The following is a 16,406-nucleotide window of genomic DNA, read 5'->3' as shown; positions in this document are numbered from 1 at the left end:
TGAGATCCGAAGAAGAGTTGCATGCCGGCAGCGTTTTAAAACTGATTTAACACTGTTAGACAGTGCTGGAATCAGTTTTGGCGTAACTGGAAGTATCGAAATTTGTTTCGGGACGGACGGGCAGTACCGGGTGCATCCCGGGGGGCAACCAGCACGCTGGGTGCGTGCTGGGCGCGCCCCAGCGCGCCCAGACGCGAGCGTTGGGCGCGCTGGGCGCGCATGGGCGCGCCCAGATGCGCGCCCATGCGCGCAAGGCGCGGGGCTAGCCCGCGCCGCGCGGGCAGGTGCGCGGGCAGGGCCCGCGCACCAGCGCCGCGCGCTGGTGGGTGCGCGGGCCCCGCCCGCGCACCACCGCGCGGAATGCGCGCGCAGTGCGCGCACTATGCGCGCGCACTGTGCGCGCAGTGGGGGCTGGCCCCCCCCCCTCTGTCTGCCATTGGCAGATTTATTTATTTATTATTATTTTTTAATTGTTTTAAATAAAAATAATAATAATAAAATAAATAATAATAATTGTTATTATTATTTGTTTTATTTAAAATAATTAAAATAATAATAAATAAAATAAATAATAATAATTGTTATTATTATTTCATTTATTTATTTGTTTTATTATTTAAAAATAAAAATAGAATAAATAATAATAATTGTTATTATTATTTGTTTTATTTAAAATAATAATAATAATGAATAAAATAAATAATAATAATTGTTATTATTATTTTATTTATTTATTTTATTATTTAAAAAAAATACCAATGTATAATTAGTTATACAATTGTCCAATAATCATATGATTGCTTATAATATGCTTTTAATTGTTAATAGCATGTTGTGGATGCCTTGTTGCATATCGGTAATGGTCATGGACTTAGGACACTACATGGATGATGTATGTGTGATGTGGATGTATGGATTATTTTATTTAACGGCCTGCGTGCCGAAGGTAGCCGTCTTTTTCATGACGGTTGTAAAATAATTATTTATTGTTTTAATTTTATTGTAAAAGTAGTTTATAGTAAATTGTAAAAGCAATGGATTCACATCAATCGAGGCACGGCTTGGAGTGAAGTCATTGATGGCAAAATAATCAAGGAAATGAAGACCCTATGTGAAAGGGTTATGCTTGTAATAGTTATAGGCGTTTCCTTATTTATTCACCCACGAATGCACCGCACAATTCCAATGGCTGGAATTGCGCTTAGAATGCATGATTGAGTCCATGACCATATCGACTAATTTTATGCAATGTTTATTTACATAGTTGATGTATGTTAAAACGTTGCATGTGAAAAGTGAGACCAATTAATTAAAAAATCTCCCATATTTATAAAATTAAATTGTAACCGGTTGGACCTTAAGAGTTAAGACAATCTAATCGGGGCTCTCCATCACGGTAGAAATTGGGGCTTTTTAATTTGTGTGTTGATCGGCTATGGATACATAGGGGTTGCACATTGATTAAAATACTTTGATTTCTATTTAAAACATTTGATGAGATGGGGATGCACAAATATCGTGACCCAAGAATCTATTATGTGAGGCAATCGATATTCAACTGTGCAGACTTGTCAGCGTGATGGTATGATTTAACTATGTTCAATTGCCAAGAAACTATTATGTGAGGTACATTGGACTGGGAGCCGAAACAAAATATTTGGGCCGTACATAAGATGTACTGGACAAGCGTTGTCCACTTATTGAATTTATTATTCCAAGAATCTATTATGTGAGGAGTAATAAAATTAATAAGAATCCAAATACCCACTAGAATTCATGCCAATGTGAATTTGTTTTTTTTCTTCAAATGGGAGTAAGGAATTTGAAAAACTCAGTGGGAGGTACTGTTTGATTTAAAGACCAAAATCAGATAGTTAAGAAAACAAGATATCTAATAATCTACTTATTTTCTGCAGATATATCAAATGGCTTCACTAAATGCACTTTCTAAATTTGTTGACGCAAACCGGCTAACTGGACCAAATTTCAACGACTGGCTTCTAAATTTGAAATTGATTACAAACTTGGAAAAAATCACATATATCTTGGAAACGCCTATCCCTGAGCCAACTGTTGAACATATTACTCAGGAGGAACAAGATACACTCAATAAGTGGCAAGATGATGATCTTGTTGCTAAGAGTTACATCTTGCTTACTATGAGTCAAGAGTTACAGCGGCAGCATAATAAGATGCCAAATGCGTATTCGATTATTGCTCGTTTACAAGAGTTGTATGGTGAGCGAAGTCGAAGTGCTAGATATGAGATATCTAAATCAATCTTTCGAGCAAAGATGTCTGCTGGAGGATCAGTTGGAGACCATGTTCTCAAAATGATCTCCTGGATGGATAAACTGAATGAATTAGATGCTCCAATGCATCAATATCTTCAAATAGATGCAATTCTTCAGTCTTTGCCAGATTCGTATGGGGGTTTTATTTCAAACTTCTATATGAACAAGATTGAGTGTACCCCGGCGGAACTTATGAATATGCTAATAACGGCCCAGGGTACCATGAAAACAGGCACTGTGATGGCTGTGTCCTCTACTAGTAAGACTAGAAAGGGGAAAGGTAAAAAGAAGGCCACCCAAGCAACTAAAGTGATTGAAAAGAAGAAGGGAAAAACTGTTGCCAAAGGAAAATGTTTCCATTGTGGCAAAGAGGGACATTGGAAAAGGAACTGTAAAGATTACCTTAGTTCCTTGAAGAAGGAAGCGACAGGTATGATGATAGTTCATGAGTATTTTTCCATTGCTTACTCTTCTACTTTATGGATTCTAGATTCTGGAGCGACAACTCATGTTTGTGCATCTATACAGGATCTGGAACAAAGTAGAAGGCTTGCAGATAATGAGATTGTGCTAAAGGTAGCAAATGGGGCAAGAGTTGCAGCCACAGCTATCGGCACTGTATCTTTAATTTTATCACATGAACATAGTTTAATTTTAAACAATTGTTTATGTGTACCTGGAGCTTTTAAGAACATTATTTCTATTCCTGTATTGGTGAAAGAAAATTATGAATTTTCTTTTAAGAATAATGTTTGTGAAATTTATTTTAGAAATAAATTGATTGCTACTGGTAATTTTGTCAATAGTCTTTACATTTTGAATGTGACTGTTGATAATAGTGAGCATCTGCATGTATCAAATAATAATAAGAGACCACGTGATAACCCAAATTCTAAAATTCTGTGGCATTACAGATTGGGTCATATAGGGGATGACAGAATCACTAAGTTGGAGAAAGATGGGCTTTTGGGTCCATTAGGTTCTGAACCATATCCAACTTGTGAATCTTGTATCCTTGGAAAGATGACCAAATTGCCTTTTACTGGGCAAGGTATAAGGGTCACAGAATTGTTAGGACTTATACATTCGGATGTGTGTGGGCCTATTAATGTAATAGCCCGAGGAGGTTATCAATACTTTATAACTTTTACAGATGATATGTCTAGATATGGATATGTTTATCTCATGAGACATAAATCTGAATCTTTTGAAATGTTCAAAGATTTTAAAGCTGAAGTAGAAAATCAAACTGGTAAAAAGATAAAGGCCTTACGATCAGATCGTGGAGGTGAGTATCTTAGTAACGAGTTTGAAGATTTTCTTAAAGTCTCAGGTATTATTTCACAACGGACCCCACCAGGAACGCCTCAACTGAATGGAGTTTCAGAAAGGAGGAATCGGACTTTATTAGATATGGTTCGAAGTATGTTAAGTTGTACAGACTTACCTTTGTTTCTATGGGGACACGCCCTTCTTACTGCAATATATATCTTAAACAGAGTTTCTTCCAAGTCAGTTCCTACAACACCACATGAGATATGGTTTGATAGGAAGCCTAGTCTTAAACATGTTAAGATTTGGGGATGTACAGCTTTTGTGAAAAAGCTTAAATCAGAGAAACTTGAGACACGATCTTTAAAGGGTAGTTTCGTGGGTTATCCTAAAGATACCTTAGGATATGAGTTCTATATTCCTGAACTGCAACAAGTAGTTGTAAGCAGGAATGCCATTTTTCTTGAAAAAGAGTTTATTCAAGAAAGAGGCAATGAAAGGAAAATAGAACTTGGTGAAGGGTTCACCGAGCCTGAAACTATGCCACGAGATGTCCAAGTACCAATTGAGGAGCCAGGGTCGAGTGTTGCACGTCCCATTAGAAGAAGTGAGAGGATACCCCATCAACCTGAGAGATATGGTTTTCTAAATGAACAAGAGTTGTTCTTTGTAGGAGATAATGATCACTCAGATGATCCTACCACTTACCAAGAGGCGATATCAGATATCGACTCGAAAAGATGGCTAGAAGCCATGAAATCTGAAATGGATTCCATGTATGAGAACCAAGTCTGGACTCTTGTAGATCCACCAGAAGGTATAGTACCTATTGGATGTAAATGGGTCTTCAAGAAGAAGATAGGTTCAGATGGAAAGGTAGAGACCTATAAAGCAAGACTTGTGGCAAAAGGTTATCGACAAAGACAAGGGATTGACTATGAAGAAACCTTTTCTCCAGTCGTCATGCTTAAATCCATTAGAATTTTACTAGCCATTGCTGCTCATTATGACTATGAGATTTGGCAAATGGATGTGAAAACAGCCTTCTTAAATGGTTATATAGATCAGGAAATCTATATGGAACAACCTGAAGGCTTCACACCTAAAGTTAACGCAGGGAAGGTATGCAAGCTTAAGAGATCCATTTATGGTCTTAAGCAAGCATCCAGAAGTTGGAACATTCGTTTTGATGATGAAGTCAAATCGTTTGGTTTCATACAAAACGTTGATGAACCCTGTGTTTATAAAAAGGCTAGTGGGAGTGCAATAGCATTTTTGGTCTTATATGTAGATGATATCTTACTCATTGGGAATGATGTAGGGTTGTTGTCAAAAATAAAGGTCTGGTTGTCAAGTAAGTTCTCCATGAAAGATTTGGGAGAAGCAGCCTATATTCTCGGTATACGGATCTATAGAGATAGAACCAAGAGATTGATAGGACTCTCCCAAAATAAGTACATAGAAAGAGTGTTGAAGAGGTTCAACATGGAAGATTCCAAAAGAGGACTGTTGCCCTTTAGACATGGAATCCACCTCTCTCGTGATATGTGCCCCAAGACACAAGAAGAGAGAGAACGCATGTCTAGGATTCCTTATGCTTCAGCAATAGGAAGCCTAATGTATGCAATGCTATGTACTAGGCCTGATATTGCTCATGCTGTAAGTGTTACAAGCAGATATCAGTCTAATCCAGGTGAGCAACACTGGATTGCCGTTAAGAATATCCTTAAATATTTGAAAAGAACTAAGGATTTGATCCTTACTTATGGTGAAGGAGAACTGAAAGTGGAGGGTTACACAGATTCTGATTTTCAATCAGATGTTGATGATAGAAAGTCTATCTCTGGATATGTGTTTACCTGCAACGGAGGAGTATTCAGTTGGAAGAGTTCCAAACAGGATACGACTGCCGATTCTACAACAGAAGCCGAGTATATTGCAGCATCGGATGCTGCAAAGGAAGCAGTCTGGGTCAAAAAGTTTGTGACAGAACTTGGAGTGGTTCCTTCTATAAAGTCTGCCGTCCCCTTGTTTTGCGACAACAATGGAGCCATAGCGCAAGCTAAGGAACCGAGGTCTCACCAGAAGTCCAAACATATTGAAAGACGCTTCCATCTCATTAGAGAGATCATTGGTAGAGGAGATGTCAATGTGCAGAGAATAGATACATCACAGAATGCAGCAGATCCACTGACTAAGGCCATGAACCAGAAGCAACTAGATTTTCATCTAGATAGGTGGGGTATGAGATACCACACTGAATGGTCTTAGTGCTAGTGGGAGATTGTTAGATATGAGCCCTAAAGACCAGTTCCAGTGACACAAAGGGACTCGATCTTGTAATTCTTTAAATATTATTTAAATGGCAAGTTTATGTTTTTATTTAAATTGCAATATGGTTTAAATTATAAAACATATATCCATTAGTATAATAAGAAGTGGATACCATTCTTAAGTGTTAAGAATACGAGTTACGGATAATCCACAATTTGTTATACTATAAACATGTTCCTGGCCATAGAATTCCTATCATGGATGATAGCAACTCGTAAAGGCCAGCACATTGTCTTCCTCCTTGTTTCAGTATGAGATACTGAAAGATAAGGTTGGTGAGTCTCGTGCCATTCTGTATGAGCTATAGAAGGAAGATAAGTGGGTGCTCGTTACAAGAACGAGTTCACTGAACGGGACTGTTAACATTAAATCACATGGGTTATTTCTCACGGGTCAATGATTTAATGTTAGCTGCGATTTTACAACTAGTCCTTAGACCTGAGATGACATGGATATCTGTGTATTGGTGGATTAGGATATCAACGATATCATGTGGTTGTTCTAATCAAGGATAATCATACGTATCTATGTGCCTGATTCAGTGATACATGAGGTATGTGTGCATTAGACATGGAATCTATCACCTCGAGATTTATGAGGAGGATATCCTATGCGATCCAGTAATCACTTGACGATAAATCCTTGGCCGAGGTAATATGACGATGGAATTTGTTCCATACGGGTTGTGTCATAATTTGTCAAGATTGATTTTGGATTTGGTCATATGACAAGATTAAGAGATTCGACCTACTGACCATGATCTCATATCTTGTCGGGATATAGGATGATAGAAGGACCGTATTGTATGGTAACGTAGTAAAAGGTTCACAATACCCGCTTCACAATAAATTGGGTAATCATGATATATTGCTAGATGTCACTCATGGTTTACGAGAATTAATTGTTGATTATTCTTGTTGCCAATTTATTTGTGGACCCAGAAAGTCCCACCCAAAAAGAAATTACTTTCAAAGAGAAAATAAATAAATTAGTAATTTTATAATTACTAATTATAGTGCATTTATTTATTGGATAAATAAGAGTAATTAAATAATTATATTATGAATGTAATTATTTAATCATAGATTGGGTTGGGCCTTTTGCTAGTACATTAGGCTTGGCCCAATGGCACTATTGGATTCAAATAAATTCCATTGGATTGGGCTTGGTCCAATTGCATTAAATGGAATGGGCTTGAGAAGCCCAACCCATTTAATGAAGAATAGTTTTTAATTGGAACTATAAATAGCTCCAAACTCTTATTTTCTCTAATAAGTGTCTTCTTGATTCACTTGAATGTAGAGAGAATTTTGGAGAAGTGTTCTTGAATCCAAGAGGTAAGTTAGAAATTTTTGTGAAAAATTTCTTCTACTTATCTTCTCTCTTTGATATTCTTGAATAGAAGTGATTTCGGGTGGACCGACTCGGCATCCTACACTTGGAGGATTATACGGCGGGAAATCTAACGGTGAAATAAGATTTCATCAAAGAGGTATTTTTCGTTTATGCCTTCGTTTTATTAAACCATAATTTCTGAAAAACGGGATACCTCCAAATTAAATTTTAATTTCCGCTGCGCATATGATAAGATCTATGTAACTCAACAAAAACTTGCAAAAGCAACACTAAGATAAAGTAAACTAGTCTCTCATAAAAACAAGAGAGTGGAGGGCTTCCTTCTTGAAACATAAAAGAAAGAAGAGCTTGCGAACCAATAACAATAGGTGATAAATTAGCCTCTCACGAGAATAAGAGCAAGAAGAGAACTTGCAAAAGAGAATATAAAACTTGCCTTAAGGCTATGTAGATCAATCAACAGCTTCAGCCACAACTTCCTTCTTCTTTTCTTCCTTTTCTTTCCTTCTCTTGATTCCTTTCTCCATTTCGTGAGAAATCTTCCTTTCTCAATTCATATATATATATATATATACACACACACACACACACATAATAGGCATTAGAAAGACGTAGAAGGCCTCTCACTTGCCCCTTTCCTTCTAGAAACTCTCCACCGCCTCAACTAGATAACCACTCCCATCACAGAAGGTCGACAGGCTCACATATTCAATCGACAGCTTCAATAATCGATCGATAGATTCCTAGGCAACTGTCGACTGACAGTGACCTTGGACATCAACGGTCGACAGCAACTCCTTCCTTGTCAATAGTTAATACCACCTTGCCTATTACACACTACAAAACATCAACTACACCATTTCGACAACACGAAAATCCCAAACCGCAATCATGGGTCGTTACAAAATCACTAGACAAGCTCTAACTCGAATCCAATATCAAGAATCAATCGATACAATAAGTCACACCTAATAAAAAAAAATCGTCTTACAGTAATTAAATAACTCCTTATAACTCCACAAAGGAACTAAAAGAAGCTCCAAGTAGATTAGAACAATCTTACCTAACTACATAAAAGACTGATGATATCACGAAAATATGAATAGAGATTTCTAATGTACAAATTCATCGTACAAAATCTTGCTTGCAATAACTAAAAGAACTCTCCAAAATCTTAACTCAATCGAACTATGATCAATCACTCAATTATAGTCATGAGATTACCAAAATCAACTTCCAAATGAGTAAAACACTCAAATAAAACTGGAGAATTAAAATTCACTCTCTTCAATCCAATTTCACTTAGCCAAGAGTAGAAATTAATTCTACCATTAAATCAATCTCTAGGTCATTTAAATCCTTTTCCACCCATATATATGTAAGTATGAAAACTTCTGCTACAACTCAAATTGAGTTATCAAATCCTTTAACATTTAAGCTTGACTTCTAAATTGGATTAATTCCAATTTTAACATTATTTTGATTTTTTTTCCTCCAAGTCAAATTAGATGATAACATCATTCTCACTAAATAAGACTTTTAAATAAGTCTTAATAATTATCTCATATTATTATTTTATTTTTATCACAAGCTCTCATGGGCTAAAAGAAATAATTATAAATTTATAAAAATAATATTTAAATCATCTCCCCTAGCTTGCACGAAAATGGGAAACATCCCTAATACAAAACGAAAATGGGAAAACGACATTTTTTCAAAAAAGAAGGAATTGGAAACGCAAGTATAAGCGTAAATAAAAAAAATTATAGAGGCTTTTTTTGTAAATATAAACGGAGCACCAAGCAATTCGCAGTGAAAGGGAATGACAACAAAGGGTGTGAAAACAAAATCGACAATGGCACAAGAATTAAGAACCAAGCAATCAACGGCAAAAGGGAACAACGACAAAGGGTCTGAGAACAGTGAGAGGACTGAGCAACTAAATCGACGGTGGCACGAGCACCAAGCACCTAGCAATCGGCAATAAGAAAAAACGATGACAATCGGCACATGGCATGAGAATAGAGACGAGATGATTGAGTCGAATTTTGGACTTCAGACAAGAAATTAGGGCTAGAGAGTAAGGAGAAAGAGAACTCAAGAAGAAAAAACATAGAAGTATATATTTACAGATTAGAGACAAAATTACTTTTGTCTCTAACCAGCTTCGATCGCTAAAAACGTGTTTCCAATAGTTTAGGTTAATTGCAAAACGCCCCCTGAAACACTTCTGAAATTACAAAAATAGCCCAAAAAACATATCTAGTCGCTTTCAACATTTTTTAAACAAGAAATTTCTCGAAAATGCAAAACAATAGCTCCAGACTGTTTTTGTGCATCACTACATCTTCCTTTCAACCCATATATGGAGGAAATCCAACAAATCTCCCCCTTCTAAGTTATATGAGGTGAGTGACCATCTTGAGCTTCCTTCTACAACGTTCATTTTTTTTTTTTTTGTCAAGGACTTAGTTATCATATTTGAATCATTTTCATTAATATGAATCTTTTCAAATTTAATAATATATAATCCAAAACATCACTAATCCAATGGTACCCGACATGAATGTGCTTAACTTTGAGTGAAATGTAGGGTTGTTGTTGAGACTAATGGCACTTTGACTGTCATAGTGTAACACATACTTCCTTTGTTTCAACTTGAATTCCTCTAAAAATTTCTTCACCAACAATAGCTCTTTACAAGTTTTAGTGGTTGAAATAAATTTTGTCTTAGATAATGTAACACACTTTTACAATCTTGACTGCTAAGATATTACTCTCCATGCAAAGGTTTTCAAATACCCTGATGTGTACTTTTGAGAATCAAAAGCTCTAGTCATATTTTCATCTATGAAACATTCCAAATCCAGCTTATCAATCCCCTCCCCCCTTCCCCCCCCCCCCCCCAAAAAAAAAGACAAGTTTGATGTACCTTTGCGATACTTAAGGATCCAGTTCACTACATTCCAACGTTCTTTACTTGGATTGGAGAAAAATCAGTTGACCACACAACTGCGTGAGATATGTCAATCCTAAAAAAAAAACGTACATAGCATACATCAATGAACCAACTGTTGAGGACTAACGAACTTTCTTCATATCTTTCTTTTCTTTATCTATGGTAGGACGGTATTTGGAGTTCAGACTAAAATGATTTACAAATGAAGGCCAACTGATTTTGCCCTATCCATACAAAACCTTGCAAGTACCTTCTCAATCTAGTTCTCTTGTGAAAACCACAATTTTTTTTTTTACTTTCTTGTCATGAGTGATTCTTATACCAAGTATTTTCTTTACTAACTTAAGATCCTTGATAGAAAAAGATTTGTACATCTCTTTTTTTAATCTAACAATATTTTGTTTATCCTAATCAATAATGAACATATCATAAACACAAACAAGAAAAATGAGAAAATCACCACCTAAGAAACGCATTATAAAAACACAACGATCTGAAAACTAGTCTTATAATAGCCATGACCATGAAAGAGTTTTCTTCAATTTGCAAACTAGGTCTACCTTGTCTTTTACATAAAAGCTTATAATTATTCCATATAAATCGCTTCCTCCAAATCACCATGAATGAAAATTGTTTCCACATCCATCTACTCAATTTCCAAGTCCTTTCTAGTAGCTAGACCAAGCTTAGCTCTAATGGATGATATGTTCACAACTAGAGAAATTTTTTTTTTTCAAAATCTACTCTTTCTTTTTCTCTAAAGCCTTTCACTGCAAGTTTGACTTTATTCCTAGTTTGCAAAGCATTCTCTTCAGTGTTTAACCTGTACACCCATTTATTCTTTAGTGTGTTTTTTTCCTTAGATAGTTTTACTAACTCATAAGTCTCATTTTTATGCAAAGATTGCATCTTTGACATCATAGCCTCTAACCACTTTTCTTTATTGTCATGACTTGAGGTTTCACCATAACTCTCTAGTTCTCTCCCATCAATAACAATCACATAATCAGATGGAGAGTCCCTACTTGAAGGTTGTCTAGCTCTACAGTATCTCCTTAGTTGATTTTCTATTGGCAATTCTATATCAAATTATTGTTGCTACTATTTTGGATCACTAGTTGGGCTTTCAAACTCAGTTTCATTATCTCCATCGTTAATTGTATATTCACTGTTAATATCTATTGAGAAATTTGTGTTTTGATTTAATGAGAAAATATTTTTAGTAAATTTGGTTCAAAGATGATGACTAAAACCATTTAAAAAATTCTTAAGTTTGATAAACTTTTAATTGAGTATAATGTTCAAAAAAATCGAGTAACAACAAAGCTTTCATATATATGTCAATCGAGCAAGGCATAAGAGTAATCGAGTAATGCTCAATATATTTCAAGGATAATCGATTGCAAACTAAAACCTTATACTCAACTAACTAAAACCTTATACTCGAGTGTGCAATGCAATTTTTTGTTTCCTTCAAATTAAATTAATCGAGGAAGGTAGTTCTAGAATCGAGTAATCATCGTTAATACTAGAGTAAATTTGTTTGGTAATTGAGAAATCTTAAGTTCAAGAATATTGGCATTTTTTTACTCTAGTGAAGTATTTTTATTAATCGAGTAATATTATTTTTATCCTCAAATAAGTTTCCTATATAATCGAGTAAATAGAGTCTAAAATTTGGCTAAGTCTCTAGACTCAAAATTAATCGAGTAAACTTAGCTAAGTAATTGAGTAGTTAATGCGCCTTTTTGAAGCTTAAAAAAGAATCAAGTAATGGAATTGTCATACTCAAGTAAGCCCAAAATATAATTGATTACATAAGTCATCTAATCGAGTAAGAATCAAACTTAGTCAAGTAATGCTAAAATATATTCAAATATTTTCTATCAAAATTCAAAAAATATAGTCATTGCACTACATTTAATGAGTTTGTCTTACTTTTTTTTAGTTCATTTAATACTCTTCAAACATTATAAATATATTTTATCAATATCTAATCGTTTGTTCGATGAACATATATAGAGACAAAATATGGCAGTTGTGAGACAAACCAACATTCATTTTATGAATTGACCTATCAGAAAGCATTGAATGTAAAAAATCTATAAATAGGTGATGGAGCATGCTGAAGAAGGTTACAACAATTTTTAAGAGCTTGAACCAGACTTCAAAAACTACACATAGCTTTCTGATATTCTCATGCCTTAAAGTTTTTCTTTTGTGAAATTTCAAAGAGAGAGTTTTGTAAATTTACATTCTTATCTCTTTTCTATTCAAAAGAAATTATTGTTCTTATTGTAATATCTTATATTTTTCTCTTGAGAAATCATTGCACATCTTTTTGTGAAAGCTTATAAAGGTTAAACCTGAACCTTAAAAGGCATTAGTTGTGATAGAGCCAAGTGATAAAAAGATAACTTGTATTGATTGTAACTGGGCCTGTTTAAAAGCTACAAGATAAAGGTAAAGAATTGTGGTTTGCCAAAATCCTTGGTGATACATCAAGGTAGTGGAGTAGGCTTTTAAAGTTGAACCACTTAAAATTTGTTGTGTTGCATTCTTTCTTTCTTACATTCTTATTTTTACTTCGATCTTTAAATTGATTATAAAAGGGGGGGGGGGAACTTAATTCACCCCCTCTTAAGCTAATTATTTCAAGAACTGATATCAGAGTAGATCTCATTCATAGGTCTAACAAACCTAGAGCAAAGATCAGATGGCCAACTCATCAAGAAGCACATACCAAGAGAGTCAGTCTTGCAACAAGCCACCCTAGCTACTTCGATGGCAACAACTATGTTTATTGGAAGAACGTGATGAAGATCTTCATTACTTCAAGAGACGTTGAGGCCTGGAGGGTGATCGTCAGTGGCTTTCAAATGCTAACTGTTGCAATGGGGAACACAATCATTCCTAAGCCAAAAGAAGACTAGAATAAGCAAGACATGAGGCAGATCAAGCTCAATGTAGCAGCAAAGAATATGCTGAAGTGTGCCCTCAACCCAAAAGAATAGAATCGCATCTCAACATATGAGACGACCAATGAGATATGGAACAAGCTTGAGGTAACTTATAAAGGAACCTCTAAGTTAAAAAGGTCCAAAATAAGAATGATTAAACATGATTATGAATTGTTTCTTACGCAGCCTGGTAAGTTGATAAAAGATATGTACACTAGGTTACATAATATAGTGTCCAACCTAAAGAACTTAGGAAAACCTATTTCTAATGAGGATATTATTGAAAATATTTTACAATGTTTACCTCATGAATGGCATCCTAAGGTTACTGCTATTCAAGAAACATGAGACCTAGAGAAATTGTCACTAGATGAATTACTAGGATCTTTAATGACACATGAGTTGAACATGAGAAGATAAAAGGAAATCCCAAATAACAAAAATAAAGGAGTTGCTCTTAAAGTGTCTAAAAATAAAGAGTTTGAGTCTGAATCAAGTGATTTAGAAGATGTTGTTGTGCTTGCAATAAAATTTCTTAGAAGATTCAAAAAGAAGTCTTCTAGACATTTTCGCATGAACAAGTTTGAGAAGACTGACAAGAAGGAGCAGAAGCAAGAAATCAAATGCTATGGCTATGGAAAGCCTGGACATATCAAACCAAAATGTTCAGAGGCAAAGATGAAGGAAAAGCTTAAAGATGAGAAAAAGAAGAAGAAGGTCTTAGCAACTTGGAGTGATAAGGATCGACTTCATCAAAGAATGAAGTCCAAGAGATTGCAAACCTCTGTCTAATGGCAAAAGAAGACTCAGAGGTAAGTGATTCTAACCTCTCATGTTATTATAGTGATGATAAGGGTGAAAATAGCTCAATTTTTAGGAAATCATGTGAAAAACTGTTGTTTGATTTAGAAAAATCAAGAGAAAAATGTTTAATTTTTGAAAAAGAAAACACTATTTTAAAAGAAAAAGTTAGGCTGCGTTTTCTTTGTTGTTTTCAAGTCATTTTTAGTTTTTGATTTTTTAAAATAATGAAAACGCGTTCTCTTTACTGTTTTTAAAAATATATTTTTGAAAACAAAAAAAAAATTGTAAAGAAAACTCAAAACAACAAAAAGTTATTTGAGTGTTTTCATCCAAAACAAACTCTAAAATCAAAACACATTTATTTATTTATTTATTCATATTTTATTATTATAATATGAAAAAATATTACAAAATTCATTAACTTTAAAATTATATATTTTTTTAATAATATATTAACATTAAATATTTTTAATTTACTGAATAATCAAATTTATTGAATAAAATATCATTAAAAAATTATTTTCAAATTTTTAAAGAGAACGCGTTTTCTAATTTTCTGTTTTGAGAAATAATTTTTTAAAATAATGAAGAGAACGCTTTTTCAATTTTCTAAAAATAGACTTCCAAAATAAAAAACTGAAAATGAATTCAAAATTAAAAATTGAAAAACAAGAAGAACGCGGCCTTAATTTTTAAAAAAGAAAACACTGCTTTAAAAGAAAAAATTATAGTTTTGGAAAATGAACTTAAGGACTCAAAACTAGGCGAGCAGTTTGGTGGTTTATTGAAACTCAAAACCCAAATCAAATCACTTCAAGTAGTTTTTAAAATTATATAGCAAACCATAATCAACCCTTTCTCTTGTAGTTTGGGTCAGTTTGATTAGGTAGGTTTCAACAGTTTGATTTTTTTTTTCTTACAAACCCTAAAGAGAGGAAGAAGGAAAAATGTAAAGAGTAGGAAAGATTAGGGTTTGTGATGCTCTGTTCAAATTTATAAAGAGGTATTAACGAAGGGAAGGATAGATGGAGGAGAAAGTCACCACCACAACCGCCATTCCTGTAGAAGAACGGTGTAGAGAGAGTGTTGGTGAGAGCGAGGAAAGAAGACATATACGGGAGAGATAGTAGAGGAGATGAGGGCACTTTTAATCCTTTTCAAAAATTTAACCAAGTTAAGTAACGACAGGGGATTTAAAAAGGAGAACATGGACTTTTAATTTAAACATCAAAGGTATTGGGCTCATGTTTCCTTATTATAATATATGCTATGTTTTGAGACAGACAAAGAGCTATGGAAGGAACACACTTATCTTTTGTTCGTGGAAAAATGCTCAAGTAAAAAAAAAAAAAAAAATTATTTTCTTCCCATTTTCCAAATCCTAATTCTACATAAGCCTTGATGTCCAATTAGGCCCAATATGAATTTCAAAGGCCCATTGATAACTCTCATGTTTCTGGACTTGTAGCCCAAGTCAAAAAAATAGCTTGATATGTCTTGTGATAGAATTAGAAAGGAAAAAAATTATATACAAATAAAAACTTTGATTTTATAAATAGCATGACTTAATTTAGATTTAGTGTTTTGAAAAATGAAAATCCAATTGTGAGTGGTCATGGTTGTCGGCTGCTGGTTGTTACAAGAGAAACCACAATGGAAGAAAATAGTGTTGAGTGTGTGTGTGTGTGTGGGTTACAATAGCAGCCGGGTAAGGGGGAAAATGGCATTTACGTTAATTGTCTGGTTGTATTTATTTGTTGTCTATAAGTATAATTTGTTTTACATATAATGGACATGTATTTTTGGAATGTCAATGTTTTGAGGGGGAAGGCATTGGGTGAAATAAATGATGTTGAAATGGGGGTGTGGACCACAAATGCAAAGCCAAATATGGTGAAAATGGGGGGTGGGGTGGGGTGGGGTGTGGTCCTCTCGTCTCAAGGGGCCATTGGCAATTGGCCTTGAGAAAGGAACTAAAGCTCCAACTTAGACCAAGAATATTAAAGCTCTATTAATGGAGGATTTAGGGTGTAAAAGTGGATATGATACGCACTCTCTCTCTATTGCTTAAATATCCAACTTTGAATAGTACTTGAAAACGTGATTTAGGGGCATGGCTGGGACAAATGGAAAAAGTTGAGATAAGTAAGCAAAAAGGATTAGTCGTCTAATGCGGCTCTTTGATTGACTGACTGAGGAAATTAGAGGTGCAGACTAGTCGATAAGAGATGGTCCAACTGACTAATGATATGGATTTGAAGGGCATATATATGTGTATATAGGACCAACAATCACATTAAATGGACAACTTGCAGCTTCAATCGATGCAACTATCACTATAAGAATCCAATGAAGATGGCCCCAATCTCACTCCAACTTGCCTACCACTTTTTATTTCACTCTGCAAACAAAATTATAACCGATATT

This window comes from Diospyros lotus, chromosome 4 (assembly GCF_014633365.1).
Source record: "Diospyros lotus cultivar Yz01 chromosome 4, ASM1463336v1, whole genome shotgun sequence".
In the NCBI taxonomy this organism is placed as follows: Eukaryota; Viridiplantae; Streptophyta; class Magnoliopsida; order Ericales; family Ebenaceae; genus Diospyros; species Diospyros lotus.
The sequence above is the reverse complement of the archived record's forward strand: the minus strand, read 5'-3'. Positions refer to the sequence as shown.